Genomic DNA, 19,657 nt, shown 5'->3' with positions numbered 1-19,657 from the left:
GAGTGGTCAGAGGGAGCCTCGGTCAGCTATTGTGGTTAATTTGGCTGTATAAATTGGGGCAAGAAGAGATTGCGACCACATAAATTAGCCTCGGGGAATTTAAAATGGCCTGTTGACCATCGTATCATTATTGGCCCTGTTTGGCTAAATATACGACGCCAGGAAGAGTTATATCAGCGTGCGAATAACATCAAGAACAATGGTTGCTTTACCGCCAATTTTATAGCCACTGTGATTCGCCACAAGCGCCACTACCTTCAACAGAACTGTTTTTTAAATATGTAGAGTACGCCCAAGGGATCAAGTATTATGTGTTGAATAATAACTTTTTGTGTAACTTCTGACTTACGTGTGTGCCACCCGTGATTGTCACCAGTCACATTCCTAGACAGGACCCTTTCCAAGTGAATTAATTCCGAATATCCTGTTTTTATCAAACTGACGATTAGCCAGAAATTATGTGGAGTATGAAGTGTGGTTAGTTTTCTGTACAGTAGTGAATGATTTACACCACATAATTTTTTATCTTAAAGTTTACTAAAGTGTGGTCATAAAGCTATTCATTAAATAAGAAGCTGTCATTAAAATAATCAATGAACAAAACATAAATTGCTTATCACTGTGTGTAATTAAACGTTATGAAAAGACAGCAGTATTATTTCACATTGAATAGGTTTGTAAACTTGTAATTGTTTGTTTTTTGTATATGTTGTTTTAAAGTAGTTTTTCAAGTTAAGTAGTCACCTACAAAACCAGTTTGACTTTGAGTCCACTGAGAGACTAGTAGCTAGGTCCCATTACTAACTGCTGAAATAGTTTTGCGTTACTCATTAATCATTATCCTTGAAGTTGTTACTAAAAGCGTTTGCTACTTTGTTAATTTTGTATGTTACTATTTACAATTAATTGTGGTTCTACAAACCATACCACTTTAAGATACCTCATAAGCTACTTAACTAGAGTGGTAAAAGAAAGTAAACGCTCCTTCCGAGCAAGTGTAGCAATCAGGACAAACATTTATTCGACACCAAAACTTTTCTTATAAATAGTAAATTGTACTGCCCATTTGTATAACGGCCTTACCGCAGTGGTAACACCGGTTCCCGTCAGATCACCGAAGTTAAGCGCTGTCGGGCTGGGCTAGCACTTGGATGAGTGACCACCCGGTCTGCCGAGCGCTGTTGGCAAGCGGGGTGCACTCAGCTCTTGTGAGGCAAACTGAGGAGCTACTTGACTGAGAAGCAGCGGCTCCGGTCTCGGAAACTGACAAACGCGAGAGCGGTGTGCTGACCACATGTCCCTCCATGTCCGCAGCCAGTGACGCCTATGGGCTGAGGATGACCCGGCGGTCGGTCGGTACCGTTGGGCCTTCATGACCTTTTCGGCAGGAGTTTACTTTAGTTCATTTGTAAAGCGTAATTTCATGTGCAAATGTATGAGGCCCATAGTAGTCAGTACTGTTTCAAATGGTGACCTTTTTGTGATAGTTAATTAAAATATAGTAGTTCATGCTATTGCCAGTCAGACATTGTTAGTAGGCTCATATGTCCTGCATTTATTCACTATACTGCATAGTTTTGCCTAAGAGGGGTTATTGTGAGTCAGTGTGCATTGCTGCATTTATTGGCCATTCTGTGTTGTGTGCTAGGGTAAGCTGCCGTATAATTTTGAGATTAACTGTGTTAGAAGAGATTAGTTAGGCATGAAGTCACGTTAGTTTTCTTAGGTGAAGGTTAATCCCGCTTTGCCATAAAACTTGATACCTCATTGCCTACTTAGGTTGGCGACTGCATATATATATATATATATATATATATATATATATATATATATATATATATATATATATATATATATATATATATATAATTTACGTAAATGGTATTAGTACATCATTTCAAAACCTGTTTGCTTTGCAGTTATTAGTGTTTCACTTACTTTGCGATTACGAAATTGCATTCCGATTTTTTGTCATTAGGTACAGCCACGGTCAGGCTATAAACCCTTCATAGAAGCTTAACATTGTCTGCGATTGGCAATTTGGTAAGGGCCGGTAGTGTTGCAACCTGGCTTGAAATAACGAAGCTGTAAACAGTCTCGATTTCGAGTCGTTGTTTACTTATTATAAACGCTTCCATGGTTTCACGAGCACCATCTTTAATAATGTTAGTTCACTGCATCAATAGAACAAAATCATTCCATCGTTATCCCAACTGTCTTCAAAATATCGTTAATTAAACTGTAACCGTTGAGTGAACACACTTTATGTCACAACTATGTAAACATCTGTCACTGAAATTGCCTTTAACAGCACAAATGTTACTTTATTTTGAGATGTTCCTGAAGGAGAAATGTTAAAAGGTAAATTGAAAATTGACTTGAACGTGCGTAACACACTTTAGTTATATTTGTCTATAGTAGCGTGTAAAATGTTGGTTGACCATCGCCAGTGTGATGGCAGAGATGTGCGCTCGGCAGCTTCCTACCTGAGACGACGGACTGCTGCTACATCTAAGACAGTCTGGTCCTCTCGTGATAGTCAGCTAAACTCGTAGTTCTAAAGTTCGAGATATTCGCTTGTCAATTGCCACTTCCAGTGATCTCTATACCATCTGGATGTTGAGCTTCAGTTATCTGATCGTGCCAGCCATAGATGCTCATATTTCGTTTCTTGCCAAACTACAACACGGCTGCTTAGATGTGTCACGAGAACACGAAAAGAAAATACTTTTCCATTCCGCCTCACATGAGCCTATTGCATCCTTGTTCACGTAAAGTTCAAGAGAAGAAATAAGTCTTCAATTCTTCGTCACGTACAGACCGATGCAAATTTGTTTGCCAAACTACAACATGGCGGACGAAGCAGAGCACACGGATCTGCAGACACGGTGAAGTTCTATACTTATAGACCATACTTCTGCATCCAGGTTGTATAGAGATCATTGTGATAGTTCGTAACATTATTCGTACATATTAATTTTCCTAATAGCTCCTGGAATCAACATTATCCAATAAATAAGGATATTGATTGTAAGTAGTACATTACATTGCATCTGTACATACAAAACCATAACAAAAATATAAGCAACGTTCACAGAGAAAAGAGAAAAAAACGCAAATAGAAAAAAATACATGCTGACTTCATTAATGTTTTACAGAACTCTAGCATTAGTAAATGTACGATACAATAACGTAAGCCAGTGAACCTGTTACATGGCGTGCCGTGTACGCCATAGACTGATCTTCTCGATGAATACGAATGGCCGATAAATTAGGAGGAGGACGTCGTTCCACTAGTCTGTATTTTAAAAGTGTACTTTATTAAGCACTCCTAGTTTGGAGAGTTCCTGAGTCTCAAGGGCAAGTGCAAGCATCACACACGGTAAGGACATGAAAAAGAAAATATAAAAGCCTTGGTCCCGTTGAAGATTTGGCTCAAAATCAGTGGTCATCTGCAGCAGATGGAAACACATCGTTCTCGTTAAAATAAATCGCGTGTCATGCCTAGTTGCACACAGCACAGTTGTCAACGCGAACGATGTAAGTAAAACTACATAGAGTTATATTCGGTTCGAGAAATACAGTAATAATACATAATTAAAAAGCCACACACAACCAGTCACAACGGAAACCTCGCAGCCGGAATCCACAATTGGACGCAGCTGTCTACAGTAGCTCCATATCTTAACCAGTGTGTACGAGAAAAATGTAACTGTCAGCCGAAGAGTGTACAGTCAAAGGATCTTGAAGTACGCTCGATATAAAATTTCAGAATAAATCTTTTTTCGTATAGTAATACGAGCACCTGCTGAAAAGTAATGCCTCCGAATTTTTTATGTGAAAACTCTTAGAACCTTTTAAAAAACAAACGTTATTAACGCTCTACGTCCTTGTTCCTCATGCCTACATATTTATTTCTCAACACATCCACTCTGGCGAAGAGCACATTTCTTCCAACTAGAGAACAGTTTGTCGGTGCCATCACTGTAGAATGTTTGACTTTGTTGTGGAGCAGCCCAAACCTACCTTTGCTTGGCCCAATTCATCACTTTCAAAGGGAAGTCTTTTTTTCTCTTTATTGTATTTAGTATTTAGATTTCCCCCCAGAGGGGTGGGGGAGAAGGGGGGCTGGTAGCAGAGTAATACGCCGCTCTGCAGCCTACAGACAAAGTTAATAAACATAATACAGAGATATAACAATAAAAAGAGGGATGAAAGGGAGACTGTTTAAAACGTTGTGAAGAAAACAAAAAACAAAGAGGTCAGTGATGCTGATTAAAAGCACTTTGACAGGCACAATTAAAAAACACGGCGACAGCCTGGTCTCTGTTTGCAGCACCATAAGAAGGGGACACACAACACTGAGCAGTCACAGAAAACACTGCACTATAGAGTACGATGGCATATGGGTATGGGGACGGCGGGGGGAAGAACCCAGACAGATGAGGGGGAGAGTCGATGCAGGGAGAGGGCACAGAAAAAGGGGGGAGCAGGGCGGACGCGAGAAAGGAGTGGGGAAGACAGTGGAGAAGAAAGAGAAATGACAGGGAGACGAAGGGTGTAGAGGTGGAGGGTAGCAGGGACACAACGGTGAAGGCGTGGCAGCAGGTGGGGGGGGGGGGGGGGTTGGAGAGGAGAGGAGCAACCAGGGGATGAGGGGGATCAAGTCAGCAGGAGGTGTAGAGGAAAAGGAGCAGATGGGGGGAAAGGAATCAAGTCGTAGAGGATCAGTGTGGAGGACGGGAGGATGGATACGGAAGGAGAGGTGGAGTGTATGGACCTCGAGGATCTGGAGTGGGGGGATGGATATCGAGGCAGGACTGGCATAACAGAGGATGGGATCTATTTAGGATTTGTAGGTGTGAAGGGTGGTAGAGGGGTAGAGGAGTTTAAAGAGACAGAGGCAGTCGTGGGCCTTGGATTGTATAGAGCGGAGATGAGGCATCCAGGTGAGAGGACGGTCAATGGTGAGTCCAATGTAGCTGAGGTGGGAGAGAGGCGGACAGGACCAACGCAGATGAGGGAAAGATCATGGAGCTGGAAGTGAGCTGTGTGTGGCTCATGTTCCTGCCATCATGTATTTTACACGTGCTTCCACCTCACTACGTTAATTTAAATTACTACTGTCACTGTGTTGCCGCTTTTCCTGACCGTGAGCGGCGTTAGCAGCACCTATCGATATATCCCCTCTCGTAGTATCTTTGCTCCACTGCTATTACATCCCAGTCGTTGTCTGTCGTAAGCCAGTTCGGATAGGGAGTTCGGGTCACGAGTTGGGTCTGCCAGTCGGTTGGAACGTGTCTGGAGCGCAGTCTGGACCTGCCAGTCAGGGAGTTGCAATGCGGCACTAGTGCAGTCGGGTTGGAGCTGTGAGGTCTGTGTCGACATGGGTCGCCCCACGATTGCCGCCACGCATCACTTGAGCTGGGCCACGGTCTTGGTGGATAGTCGGTCGGTCGTCCTACTGGACGACGCGTTTTGGCTCGCCAATCGGCTGTGTGTGTGTGTATCGACTCCCGATTTGTCTTCGTGCGTGCTTAGTTACTGTTCGGCACCATTCAGGTCTTCGTGTAAGTGTTTGCTAGGTTGTGTGTGTAGTTGGCGTTGTTTTCACTGACGACTGTTTTAGATGTTGTCGGCCTTCTGAGGGAGTGAGTGGGAACGTGCGAGGAGGAGAGTTCGTGTCGTGGGTTGGGCCCTGGCAGTCAGTTGCAACGCGTCTGGAGCGCAGCCCGGGCCAGCCAGTCGCCGGCTCGCAGCAGCAGTGAGCCCTGTGTGGACATCGGCCGCCCCACCGTTGCCGCCACGCATCACTTAAGCCGGGCCTCACTTTTGGTGGACTGTCGGTCGGTCGGTTGGTCTCCGTGCGGCGTTGTCGACTGGGTCGCTGGCGGTCTCTGCGCAGTGTCGGAGTCTGTCTGGAGCTGTCCGATAGGTACGAGCGTCGTCGCTCGCCGACCATGGAGGTGAAGGTTGAGTGGTTTTCAGCATTACGTTGTTGGTTCCGGCGTTGCTGTTGTGGAGATTTTCCTGTGAGCAACGAGTGAAGCGTTCGAAATAGCCGCCCTCAGGTGGAACTAATTAAATTAATTTATCCATAGTTAAGTGCACCAACGGAATTTTCTGCCTTGTGGCCGTTAGTGTTCTGGTTACCTGCCCTGGCCGCTAACGTAATTTTTAGGCAGTGTCTTTCCCTCACAGGTTGTTGCTCTCAACATGGTGTGTAGTTTTCGCAGCTCAGTTCATATACGCGTTTGTTTGGGGATAGTGATACTTTAACTTTTTTGGGGCCTTGAATTCTCGTGTACTCTGTCATGGCAAGCAATCGGTTGGTCGGTCGGTTGGTGACTGTCCTTTGGTTGGGTTCGCACGAATTGAGTGTAGTTGGACTCACCACCTGTTTCGCCTAAGTGAACGAGGGCAGACCGATCCACTGGAGACTCCTGACTACTGTTCTCGTAATTATCCTTTTGGCAATGTTAATGTTGTAGTAATTTAGCTGTATTTTATATTTTTAATTTGGGAAGGTTAGTTGTGGGCATTCTATGGTCGCAGGTTCGAATCCTGCCTCTGGCATGGATGTGTTGATATCCTTAGGTTACTTAGGTTTAAGTAGCTCTAAGTTCAGGGGACTGATGACCTCAGAAGTTAAGTCCGATAGTGCCCAGAGCCATTTGAACAATTTTTTTTTTTGCCTTCAGTAATCATGATAGTATATTTGGAATTTTGGAGATTTAATCCGGCGGCCTTCAGCCGCTCCGCACGATCATCTCATACATGTATACGATTTATCTTATTCGTACATTTAACTGTGTGTAATGTCTTTTCAACATCGAACTTATTCTAAAGCATCTGTTTGGAGGCCTTCAGCCGCGAAGCAAATTTAATTCTTTCAAAAGTGTATTTGTGAGCTAAATGATAATAAATTACAATTGTGAAATGAATCCGACCATAACTCCATTGGCCCTTTCCACGATCCTAATTACCTGTTAGCCCTGCGTGATTTAGCGGGCGTCTGAGGAAGGAGCGAGTGGTAGAGACTATGATGATTGGCTGGGTTTTGGAAGGATTGGTTTTGAGGAGTCACTAGTTACACTATGTGGCAAAAAGGTCAAGGCGATTCTGGAGAAGGCATTGGGACAGTTGAAGGGTAGGAGTGAGGGCAAGGAAGGCGATGTCATTGGTATAATGCAGGAGGTGGACCGGAGAGGGGGGGTTGGGTCTATCTGCCGTGTACAGGAGGTAGAGGAGAGGGGAGAGGACAGAGCCCTGGGGCACACCTGCAGAGGGGTAGAAGGTGCAGGAACTGACGTTATGGATGCTAAGGTAGGAGGGGCGGCGCGATAGGAAGGAGGCAATCAGACGGACATAGTTCATAGGAGGGGCGTAGGTCTGGAGTTTAAAAGGACACCGGGATGCCATACACGGTCATAGGCCTTTTCGAGTTCTAGGGAGACAATAATGGTGGAGAGACGGGAGTTAAGCTGGAGGGAGAGGAGATGAGTGAGGCTTAAGAGTTGGTCATCGGCAGGGAAGGAAGGTCGAAAGCCACATTGGGTGTTGGGGAGGAGGTGGTGTCGGTGGAGGTGGTGATGGATGCGACGGGTAAGGATGGATTCCAAGAGCTTGCTGAACAGTGAAGTATGACATATAGGGCGATAGGAAGGGGCGTCAGATGGAGGCTTGTTGGGTTTGGAGAACATCAGGATACGGGAGATTTTCCATATGTCGGGGTAGAAGCCAGTGGGAAGGATTACGTTCCAGAGGGCGGCAAGGACTGCAAGGAAGGAGGGAGGGCAGTGCTTGAGATGGAGGTAGGTAACGCGGTCGTGGCCGGGCGTGGTGTTGCGTTTAGTGCGGAGTGTGAGGCTGACGTCCTGTGTAGTGGTGGGAGTGTTAAGTCACGATGGTGGTGTGCGGCCCAAGGACTGGAAGCAAAGGGAAGTCCTCAAAGGTGTTCTTTAAGTTTTGGAAACAGAAGAAAATCTGGTGGGCCGACGCCGGGACTGTGTGGATGATGATTGGTGCCAGTGGCGTCAGGTTGTTGCAGATGTCGCAGCGCTCGTGTGTGGTCTGCCGTTGTCGTGCTGAAGCAGAGGGTGCTCCGTGTGTGGAACAGCTCCTCGAATCCGAAAGTCGATTACAGCACGCTGTTTCTCACGCACCGACGTACACACCGCTATGTTACACCACACAACTGGGAGCCCTCTAGTGGTAGAGGGGTGCAATTGTGTAGGCACGAAGAATAAAGATGTATAATGTCTGTTTTATTCAAAAACCTTTAGGAGTTTCTATACAAAAAATTCGAAAGCATAACTTTTCAGCGCGCTCTCGTAGTTACGAGGACGAGGGAGAGCACACAACACTAATGCCTAAGAAACGATGTCACACGCAGGCACTGGCGCAGAGAACTTTTTACACAGACGTCAGGCCGGAATTCCCAACCAGCTGAACAGCGTCCGCAGGAGAGTCGTTTGCGCCGCTCTTGCTGCGCAGTAATCTTAACGTGGGACGACACGTGCAACTTACTGAAAAGCCGATACCAATACCTGCACGCTGAAGGAAACGTCAGAAGGACAATGCCCGAAGTCATTAAGACTGTCGTATCAGAACCTTGTCGAAAGACCTCTCACAAATCCGAAAAAATTCTGTTCCTATATAAAGCCCTACTAATAGAGACGAAGTTAATGTGCCAGTTATGGATGATACAGGAACTGGAATTAATAGTAGCAAATCAAAAGCAGAAATGCCGAACTCTGTTTTCAAACGTTCCTTTATAAAAGGAAATCCAACAGTGCTTCTCAGTTTAATTATTGCAGGGCAGCATCTACATCTACATGCATAGGCGAAAAACGCCATTGTTTTAGTGATGTTTAACCCAGATCCTGTTTCGTGTCAGTGACACTCTCTCCCCTATTTCACAATGATACAAAACGTGCTGCTCTTCTTTGAACTTTCTCGATGTGCTCCGTCAATTCTATCTGGTAAGCATCCCACACCGCGCAGCAGTATTCTAAAAGGGGACGGACAAGCGTAGTACAGGCAGTCACATTGTTGCATTTTCTAAGTGTTCTGCCAATAAAACGCAGTCTTTAGTTAGCTTTCCAAACAACATTTTCTATGTGTTTCTTCCAATTTAATTTGTTCATAATTGTAATTCCTAGGTATTTCGTTGAATTTACGGCGTTTGAATTTGACTAATTGATCGTGCAACCGAAGTTTAACGGATTACTTTTGGTACTCACCTGCATGACCTCACACTTTTCGTTATTTAGGGTGAACTGCCAACTTTCGCACCATTCAGATACCTTTTCTAAGTCGTGTTCCAATTTGTTTCGATCTTCTGAAAAATGGTTCAAATGGCTCTAAGCGCTGTGGGACTTAAAATCTGAGGTCATCAGTCCCCTAGAACGTAAACCTAACTAACCTAAGGACATCACACACATCCATGCCCGAGGCAGGATTTGAACCTGCGACTTAGCAGCAGCGCGGTTCCCGATGTTCTGATGAACAGCAAAAGTCTCTCATATAGACATTTGGGTTTGTGGTGTTGAGCAGCAGCTGAGATATGTAAAATGTTCTGAGCTCAAACTTAATGAGGTATCTCGAACAGAATGGCCTCTTCAATGCCAATCGGCTGATTATTGCGAACGTCGGTCTTGCGAAACGGTACTCATGCAGTTATTTCCGTAGCAAACAGCAGGTGTTAACAAAGCTGACAATATCGTGTATTAGACAAAATTTCTGGCAGAGCTGGGCAGTTAGTAGAAGGCAGGACTCAGCATGTTACCTGGGATGGAGAGTCAGCGACAGATGTAGAAGTAACTTCAGGCAAGCGCTATAAAATATCCTGGGACCACTGTTGTTCATATTGTATGCTAAGGATCTGGCAGACAATATTAATGATAACCCCAGAGTCCTGGAGATGTATATAACGTGTAATGCGCCTGTATCAGGAGAGGCTTCACTAGTTTTGCTAACCTTTTCCGCAGGAAGCTTTATTCCTGACGACTTGGATAGTGGAGATCTCTTTGGAGTACCTGACTTTCTGTTGCTACGGCTAGATGACGCGACTTTATGACTGTCTTGCTTCTCTGCGGGCACGCCGTCTTCACTTCGGTTAGTGTTGTTGGTAGTGATGATGTGCAGACTTACTTTCGGGGTGCCGTTTTCTCCATCTCGGGCTTCGATGAATAATGTAAAGTCCGCCAGGGCGTAAGCGTTTGCCGTGGTTTAGTGATGTGGCTGAGGAGGAGTTTTCGTGTCATGAGTCTTGATGTTGAAACTAAATTGCTATTAACATACGTGGAATTGTTTGCGTAGCTACTTTACGCTTACCGTGCACGGACCCAGGAAATTATTGGATCATTCTTTGCCCATTTGAATGTACTGATTGCAGAAATAATATTACACTCGAAGTGTTTAATCCATGGGCATTTTGCCTCATATTCGTGTTGCGGTGCTTGCTATCGCCAATGTCTAAAAGAGGCACACAGCCTTCATTCAGATGCAACTGAAATACGTAACTGTATGTTTTGTGAGCCATAAGATAACTTTCGACTGAAATAGGTTTGCCGGCCGCGGTGGTCTCGCGGTTCTAGGCGCGCAGTCCGGAACCGTGCGACTGCTACGGTCGCAGGTTCGAATCCTGCCTCGGGCATGGATGTGTGTGCTGTCCTTAGGTTAGTTAGGTTTAAGTAGTTCTAAGTTCTAGGGGACTAATGACCACAGCAGTTGAGTCCCATAGTGCTCAGAGCCATTTGAACCATTTTGAAATAGGTTTCGATTCTCTTTCCCTTGAAGTTCCACATTTACTTTTGACGGTGGAGAAACCTACTGTGAACAGCCATGCTCACACACATTGCACGCTGTGTAGGCCTAATTTATTTGACAGGAATTTACTGGACGGCGCATTGATCAGAAGTATAGCGACTTATTTCACGTCGACGTGCAGCGGAGTGTTGTTTTACAGATCGCACTGGTAAGAATTAACGCCAGGACCGTGACAAAAAATTGCTCGGCGTGTTTAGGGAATGGTGAATATTTTCACATTTGCATACACACTGACACAAAAAAAATTAACACAAAAAATAATTAATGTAGAGCAGTGAAGATTTAGGAATTCATTTGTTTGGGTAACATATTTAAGTGATTAACATTGCGCTAGGTCATAGGTTAATATAAGAGCGAGATAAGCCATTGCAAATATGAAATGCTAGTGCAAACCGGTGGAAGCGCCAGAATTTTGAATGCGAGAACGCAGACGCGCATGCATTGTGTCGTACAGCCGTCTGACGTCTACAGCTACATCTACATCTATATCCATACTCCGCAAGCCACCTGACGGTGTGTGGCGTAGGGTACCTTGAGTACCTCTATCGGTTCTCCCTTCGTATTGTTCGTGGTATGCTTCTGTGTGGGCTCTAATCTCTCTGATTTTATCGTCATGGTCTCATCGCGATACGTAGGTGGGAGCAATATACTGCTTGACTCCTCCGTGTAGGTATGTTCTCGAAACTTCAACTAAAGCCCGTACTGAGCCACTGAGCGTCTCTCTTGCAGAGTCTTCCGCTGGAGTTTATCTATCATCTTCGTAACGCTTTCGCTATTTCTAAATGGTCCTGTAACGAAGCGCGCTGCTCTCCGTTGGATCTTCTCTATCTCTTCTATCAATCCTATTTGCTACGGATCCCACACCGGTGAGGAGTATTCAAGCAGTGGGCGAACAAGTGTACTGTAACCTACTTCCTTTGTTTTCGGACTGCATTTCCTTAGGATTCTTCCAATGAATCTCAGTCTGCCATCTGCTTTACCGACGATTACTTTTATATGGCCATTCCATTTTAAATTACTCCTGATGCCTACTCTCAGATAATTTATGGAATTAACTGCTTCCAGTTGCTGTCCTGCTATATTGTAGCTAAATGATAAAGGATCTTTCTTGCTATGTATTCGCAGCAGACTTCACGTGTCTACATTGAGATCCAATTGCCATTCCCTGCACCATGCATCAATTCGTTGCAGATCCTCCTGCATTTCAGTACAATTTTCCATTGTTACAACCTCTCGATATACCAGAGCATCATCCGCAAAAAGCCTCAGTGAACTTCCGATGTCATCCACAAGGTCATTTATGTATATTGTGAATAGCAACGGTCCTACGACAGTCACCTACGGCACACCTGAAACGTCAGTTTATGATGTGGAGTTCCACTCCTGTTGCACTTGGTCGGTCAATACAGGGACTGTTAATGCTGGTTGTGGGTGACGCTCGACCTGTCGTCCGATAATGTGCCACATTTGCTCGACTGGGGACAGATCTGGTGATCGAGCAGGCCAGGGCAACATATTGACACATGGTAGAACATGTTGGGTTTCCGCGGCGATGTGTGGGCGAGTGTTATCTTGTTGGAAAACACTCCCTGGAATGCCGTCCATCAGTGACAGCACAACAGGTGGAATCACCAGAATGACGTACAAATTTGCAGTCAGGTTGCGTGGGATGACCACGACAGTGCATCTGCTGGCACACGAGACCGCACCCCAGACCGTAACTCCAGGTGCAGGTCCAGTGTGTGCGGCACGCAGACAGGTTGCCTGCAGGCCCTCAACTGGTCTCCTCCGAGGCAGGACCAGCTTCCATCAGAAGACGGAAAAGGCCTCCACCCTGCCCTCCAATGCGCTCTCGCTTGGCATCGATGAACACGCAAATGGCGGTGGTTTGTGGTCAGTGCAATGCGCGATACACAGCGTCTGGTTCGGAGCTGTCCTTGAGGTAACAGATCTGTAACAGTGGTGGCAACTGCTGCTCAGACTGCTGCTGCAGGTGCAGGAGCCACGAGACGCACGTGATGGTCTTACCTTTCGGCCGTGCCACGTGGCCGTCCGAAACCCGGCCTTCTTGCCGTCGAACGTTCTCACGAGCATGTACAGTGGCTACATTGCTGCCAAGTCTTTCTACAGTATCGCAGAAGAAGCATCCACGTTCTCGTAGCCCTGTTACACGAACTCCTTCAAACTCAGAGAGGTACTGTACTGATAATGGCGTCTTTGTCACCCTAGAGACATTCTTGACTAACATCAGCTCACCACGTTTAATACCAAAGGAAACTAACGCTTACGACCGTTACCGCGTGTATTTACAGGAAACCTGTTTTGCATCTTCATAGTTGAGCTACGGGCGCCTCTCTTATGCAACTGGCACGAAATTTGAACAATCATCTTTCAGGTGTAGAAACACGCCTGCACAAAACTCCACATTGGTGTTGCGATTTTTCCCCTCATAGTGTAGATTGAGATTACTGACAGTAACAGAGCAGATAATCAGTTGTTAGCATCCCACTTAGTAAATGAATCGACTTCATTTACTTCCGGTGCGATGGACGTGGAAGAATTATGGGCAAATTTTAAACACATTGTAAATCACGCATTGGAGAAGTATGTGCCGAAAAAATGGATTACGGACGGAAAACACCCATCGTGGTTTAACAGCTCAATTCAGACAATGCTCAGAAAGTAAAGGCAGTTGCACTCGCGGTACAAGAAAGGTCGGGAGAATGACAAAGAGATTCGTGCTGCTGTAAAAAGAGCGATGCGCGAAGCATTCAACCACTACCACCGTCATACCTTAGCAAAAGATCTTGCTGAAAACCCAAGGAAATTCTGGTCTTACGTAAAACCGGTAAGCGAGTCGAAGGCTTCCATCCACCCACTCACTGATCAGTCCGACCTGGTAACGGAAGACAGCAAAACGAAAGCTGAAATTTTAAATTTAGCATTTGCGAAATCTTTCACGGACGAGGATCGTACAAACATACCGCCGTTTGAGTCTCGTACAGATTCCCGTATGGAGGACACAGTGATAGACACCCCTGGGGTTGTGAAGCAGCTGAATGGGTCGAAAATAAATAAATCGTCAGGTCCTGATGGGATTCCAGTTCGGTTTTACAGAGAGTACTCTACTGCATTGGCTCCTTACTTAGCTTGCATTTAGCGCGAATCTCTTGCCCAACGTAAAGTCCCGAGCGACTGGAAAAAGCGCAGGGGACGCCTGTATATAAGAAGGGTAGAAGTACGGATTCTCAACATTACAGACCAATATCCTTAACGTCGGTTTGTTGCAGGATTCTCGAACATATTGTCAGTTCGAATATAATGAATTTCCTTCAGACAGAGAAGTTGCTGTCCATGCATCAGCACGGCTTTAGAAAGCATCGCTCCTGCGAAACGCAACTCGCCTTTTTTCACATGATATCTTGCGAACCATGGATGAAGGGTATCAGACGGATGCCATATTCCTTGACTTCCGGAAAGCGTTTGACTCGGTGCCCCACAGCAGACTCCTAACTAAGGTACGAGCATATGGGATCGGTTCCAAATATGTGAGTGGCTCGAAGACTTCTTGAGTAATAGAACCCAGTACGTTGTCCTCGATGGTGAGTGTTCATCGGAGGTGAGGGTATCATCTCGAGTGCCCCAGGGAAGTGTGGTAGGTCCGCTGTTGTTTTCTATCTACATAAATGATCTTTTGGATAGGGTGGGTAGCAATGTGCGGCTGTTTCCTGATGATGCTGTAGTGCACGGGAAGGTGAGTGACTGTAGGAGGGTACAAGATGACTTGAACAGGATTTGTGATTGGTGTAAAGAATGGCAGCTAACTCTAAATATAGATAAATGTAAATTAATGCAGATGAATAGGGAAAAGAATCCCGTAATGTTTGAATACTCCTTTAGTAGTGTAGCGCTTGACACAGTCACGTCGATTAAATATTTGGGCGTAACATTGCAGAGCGATTTGAAGTGGGACAAGCATGTAATGGAAGTTGTGGGGAAGGCGGATAGTCGTCTTCGGTTCATTGGTAGAATTTTGGAAAGATATGGTTCATCTGTAAAGGAGATCGCTTACAAAACACTAATACGACGTATTCTTGAATATTGCTGGAGCGTTTGCGATCCCTCTCAGGTCGGATTGAGGTAGGACATAGAAGCAATTCAGAGTCGGGCTGCTAGATTTGTTACTGGTAGGTTTGATCATCACGCGAGTGTTACGGAAATGCTTCAGGAACTCTAGAGGCAAGGAGGCGTTCTTTTCGTGAATCACTACTGAGGAGATGTGAGGCTGACTGCAGTACAATTTCACTGCATCCAACTTACATTTCGCGAAAAGACCACAAAGATAAGATAAGAGAAATTCGGGCTCGTACACAGGCATATAGGCAGTCATTTTCCCCCCGTTCTGTTTGGGAGTGGAACAGGGAGAGATGATGCTAGTTGCGGTACGAGGTACCCTCCGCCACCCACCGTATGGTGGATTGCGGAGTATGTATGTAGATGCAGATGTCAAAGTGTACCCGATTCTTCTATATGTTAGTTAATATCATAGTCTTGATGTTGAAAGATTATGTCGTAGCTGCCAGGTAAAACTTCGTATTACCCTTAGAATATTCCTTAGTTTTACAGAGGCATGTTTCATATTCAATAAGTTGCACGGTCACGTTATGTTCATTTCACAGTACGCTCGCAGCAGATCATAAAAATTACACAGAGATCATAATTAGAGCCTTCCTTTCGGGATATTACGCTGAAACATTAAACAATTACAGTATTACACTGAAATGTTATGCAATTAGGAGAACACTAAAGATTACAAATGAAGTAGCAGAGGTATTCAAACAGATCTTTAACTGTTCAGGAATGCGACGTTTGTCACTTCACAGCAGGCGGAAGCTTTGTATCGTGAGTGAGTCACAACTGGTACCAATCAATTCGTACAAATATCTGGATGTAACAGTTGAAGAATTGAAATGTGATGTGGCTAGGGCTCCCCGTCGAGTAGACCGATCGCCTGGTGCAAGTCTTTTTAGTTGACGCCACTTCGGCGACTTGTGCGTTGATAGGAATGAGATGATGATGATGATCAAGGCACCACAACACGCACTCCCTGAGGGGAGGAAACCTCCGACCCAGCTGGGAATCGAACCCGGGCCTCTGAGAATGGCATTCCGTCGCACTGACCACTCAGCTATTGAGGCCGACTGTAAGGATATTAAATTAAATGACCATAAAGGCTCGGTCGTGCGCAAAGCACGCAGTAGGCTTACAAACGTTCGAGAAAAACTATTACGTACGAAATTTACGACGATGTCCCCAGCCCCTCCCCCCGCAAGGAAGGTGAAGATAAGGCTAGACTAACTGCTCGCACAGAGGTGTGTAAGACTCATTCTCACGCCATACCCGAAGACAACGGACAGAAGCCCCGATATCTGCTGCAATGGGAAGGATGCTCTGCTGCGCAGGTCACACTGGTTTGCAGGGTATGTACCTAAATGTAGAGATCGAGCCGGGGGACTTTGTAACAACATCCGAACCCTGGAATGAACGCACATGGGCAGTACCGAAGCAGCAGCGAATAAACCGAGGTGGGAAATCTGAACTTCTTCCGGCGTACTGAATGGTCAGGTAATATGCGGGAATGAAGATGGGTAAGTCCTTGACAAGCGCCGATACTTCGTCACACCCCTGGCACAAAAGAAATGAGACACTGGTGAGAATCTCACTCTGGTCGGTGGCGTTGAAACCTGCTTGTTTTCTTGGCTACCAGCATTTCCACAGCTCACAGTTGAAAGGTCTCTGTTGGATTCCTTTCATGTTAATTTCTTAAATCCGTTGCCATTTACGGCATAAATTCCTCTTCTAAATTTACTGTGGTGTTTCTGACTATCTGGGAGGAGACAGAGCAGTGGAACGTGTTACTTTTACACATAAACAAGGACGATCTGTCACACTACCACACTTTAAAACACAGTTTATATGTAATTCATGTCACACAGTCTCATACGGATCCTACGTCCGCTTTCTTTTATATACTGTAAGGATAAGATACTGTCATCCCCCTTCCCTTCTGTGTGAGAGAATGAATGAGCAAATGTATTTCTAGTTGCATGCTTGATGGTAGCAGACAAGCCTGTCTGCTAGAGAACAGTAGGACCAGCGTCGGAAGAGGTAGCTACGATTTCTAAAAGCAAAGAGGTTTCTATTCTTAGTATGGTCCTGTCCGTCCCTTGTCATGTTGGTATAGGGAGCTGCCTCTCTGGTCACTTCCGTTTGTATTTGTGAAGCACGCTCGGTAGGAGTCCAGCAGGTCAGTCTGTCCGCGGCGAGCGTCTGAAGTGGTAAGATCTCCGGCTAAGCGCGTGTCTGCTAAGTCCGTAGGACAATGGATTTCTTAAGTTCAGCCTAACTGAAAATTTAATCACCTTTATTTCAGGTTTAGCTCTAAAATATATACTGTTATCTTAAATTGCATCGCAGTGTGATTCGAGTGTACAGTTCAGAATATGTTCCGGTAGTTGCTTTGTCACTACTTTGTGAGTAAAGTGGAACCACGTGTTGATCAGTAACTCTAAGGTCATCAATCTTAAATGTGAATGTGCGTGAGATTATAACGTCTCGTCTTGACAATATTTTTCTATATAGCAACTTTTCTTTATGTTCAACCCACGTGGGGTGTACTTTGTGAGACCAGTACCACGTGCTTATACAATTGTTTCACCCATCAGGTTAATAGTAAGACGATAGTAACCAGTTCGAGGTTTTTCTTTTGTACACTGCTTTTCGATCTAATTTATTTTAATTATCAAAATTATTTTGGAGTTACACTCTTCGTGTAAAACAAGTTAACCACGTGAAGCATGTGGTGTAAGCATCAAAGTAGCTCTCAGCTATTCTTTTCGGGAAGATTTCACAGAGAGTTAGTATGAATTTAGTATACCAGTGTGTGGTAATTACATGACGGACAGGATTGCGCTACGAACGTAACTTCTTTGGGTGAAAATTGAATCGGTTGGTTGTGGTTAATTTACTCTCGCATACGTTTCAACGTTCTTCGTGTGTTAATTTATGAATGCAGTGTTGTATGCAGTCTCCCAATATTGGCTCCATATTTGATGTGTTCCGTAAGATAACTAATTCACATTTTCACAATCCTAAATAAGGGACCAGCTTAGTTATGACTCAAGTTTAATATGCTGAAATTTCAATGATCAATGTTAAAATAAATTTCCAAATATAAACTGATTTATTTCTTTTTATTTAAATTCTGTTTTTTATATTTATCACCGGTTTTCGTCTGATTATTAAAAGATTATAATTAATGTTAGTCTGGTTGGGAATTTGGTAAGCTAGACTGGATACCTGGTGAAACAGTTGCGCAGTAATGCAAGGTTAACTTCCTCAGACAGCTCACAGCTTTTAAACCGCTCTTATTGTCTATCAGCACCGCCTTCATAACAAATTAAAGCAACAAAATTACACAGTCTCTACGGAACCGAACTGCCGCGTGTAAAACAGTTTCAGACGTCTCATTACAAACAAGTTAATGTGCTCAATATCTGAAGTTAAACATGTAAAACGTTTATGGCTGAAGGCGCAGAAACCTAATGATCTTACTTCCATTAGTTTCGGATTATTCAACCTTTTTTTTTTTTTTTTGAGTCGTCAGTCTTCCGACTGATTTGATGCGGCCAACCACGAATTCCTCTCCTGTGCCAACCACTTCATGTCAGATTAGCAATTGCAAATTACGCCGTCAATTATTTGCTGGATGTATTCCAATCTCCGTCTTCCTCTACCGTTTTCGCCCTCTACAGCACCCTCTAGTAACATGGAAGTGATTCCTTCATGTCTTAACACACGTCCTATCATCCTGTCCCTTCTCCTTGTCACTGCTTTCCACATATTCCTTTCCTCTCCGATCCTTCGCAGAAACTCCTCATTCCTTACCTTATTAGTCCACCTAATTTTCAACATTCTTCTGTAGCACCACATCTCAACTATCTCGTTTCTCTTCTGTTTCGGTTTTCCCACAGTCCATGTTTCTCTACCGTACAATGCTGTGCTCCAGACGTACGTTCTCAGGCATTTCTTCCTCAAATTAAGACCTATGTTTGAACTAGTAGACTTCTCTTGGCCAGGAATGCTCTTTTTGCCATTGTTAGTCTGCTTTTGATGTTCTCCTTGTTCCGTCCGTCGTTTGTCATTTTATTGCCTAGGAGCTGAATTCCTTAACTTAATCTATTTCGTGGCCATCAATCCTGATGTTTCTCGCTGATCTCATTTCTGCTATTTCTCGTTACTTTCGTCTTTCTTCAATTTACTGTCAATCCATATTCTGTTCTCATTAGATTCTTCATTCCATTCAGCAGATCATGTAATTCTCCTTCACTTTCACTAAGGGTAGCAATGTCATCAGCGAATCGTATCATTGATATCCTTTCACCTTGAATTTTAATCCCATTCCTGAATCTTTCTTTTATTTCCATCATTGCTTCTTCGATGTACAGATTGAACAGTAGGGGGAAATACTACATCCTTGTCTTACACCCTTTTTAATCCAATCGCTTCGTCATCTCTTATTTTTCCCTCTTGGCTCTTGTACATATTGTATATTACCCGTCTCTCCCTATAGATTACTCACAATTTTTATCAGAATTTCGAACATATTTCACCATTTTACATTGTCGAACGCTTTTTTGGCGTCGACAGATCCTATGAACGTGTCCTGATTTTTCTTTAGTTTTGCCTCCATTATCAACCGCAACGTCAGAATTGCCTCTCTACTGCCTTTACCTTTCCTAAAGCCAAACTGATCGTCATCTAA

General features: G+C 44.5%; 1 pseudogene; it reads left to right on the top strand.

Annotated features, from left to right (window-relative positions):
• Positions 1-1,069: 1,069 nt before the first annotated feature.
• LOC126285495 (5S ribosomal RNA) lies at positions 1,070-1,187 on the top strand (annotated as a pseudogene).
• Positions 1,188-19,657: the final 18,470 nt, after the last annotated feature.

Source organism: Schistocerca gregaria, chromosome 8, assembly GCF_023897955.1.
Source record: "Schistocerca gregaria isolate iqSchGreg1 chromosome 8, iqSchGreg1.2, whole genome shotgun sequence".
Lineage (NCBI taxonomy): Eukaryota > Metazoa > Arthropoda > Insecta > Orthoptera > Acrididae > Schistocerca > Schistocerca gregaria.
This window is presented reverse-complemented; position numbering and strand designations above follow the sequence as displayed.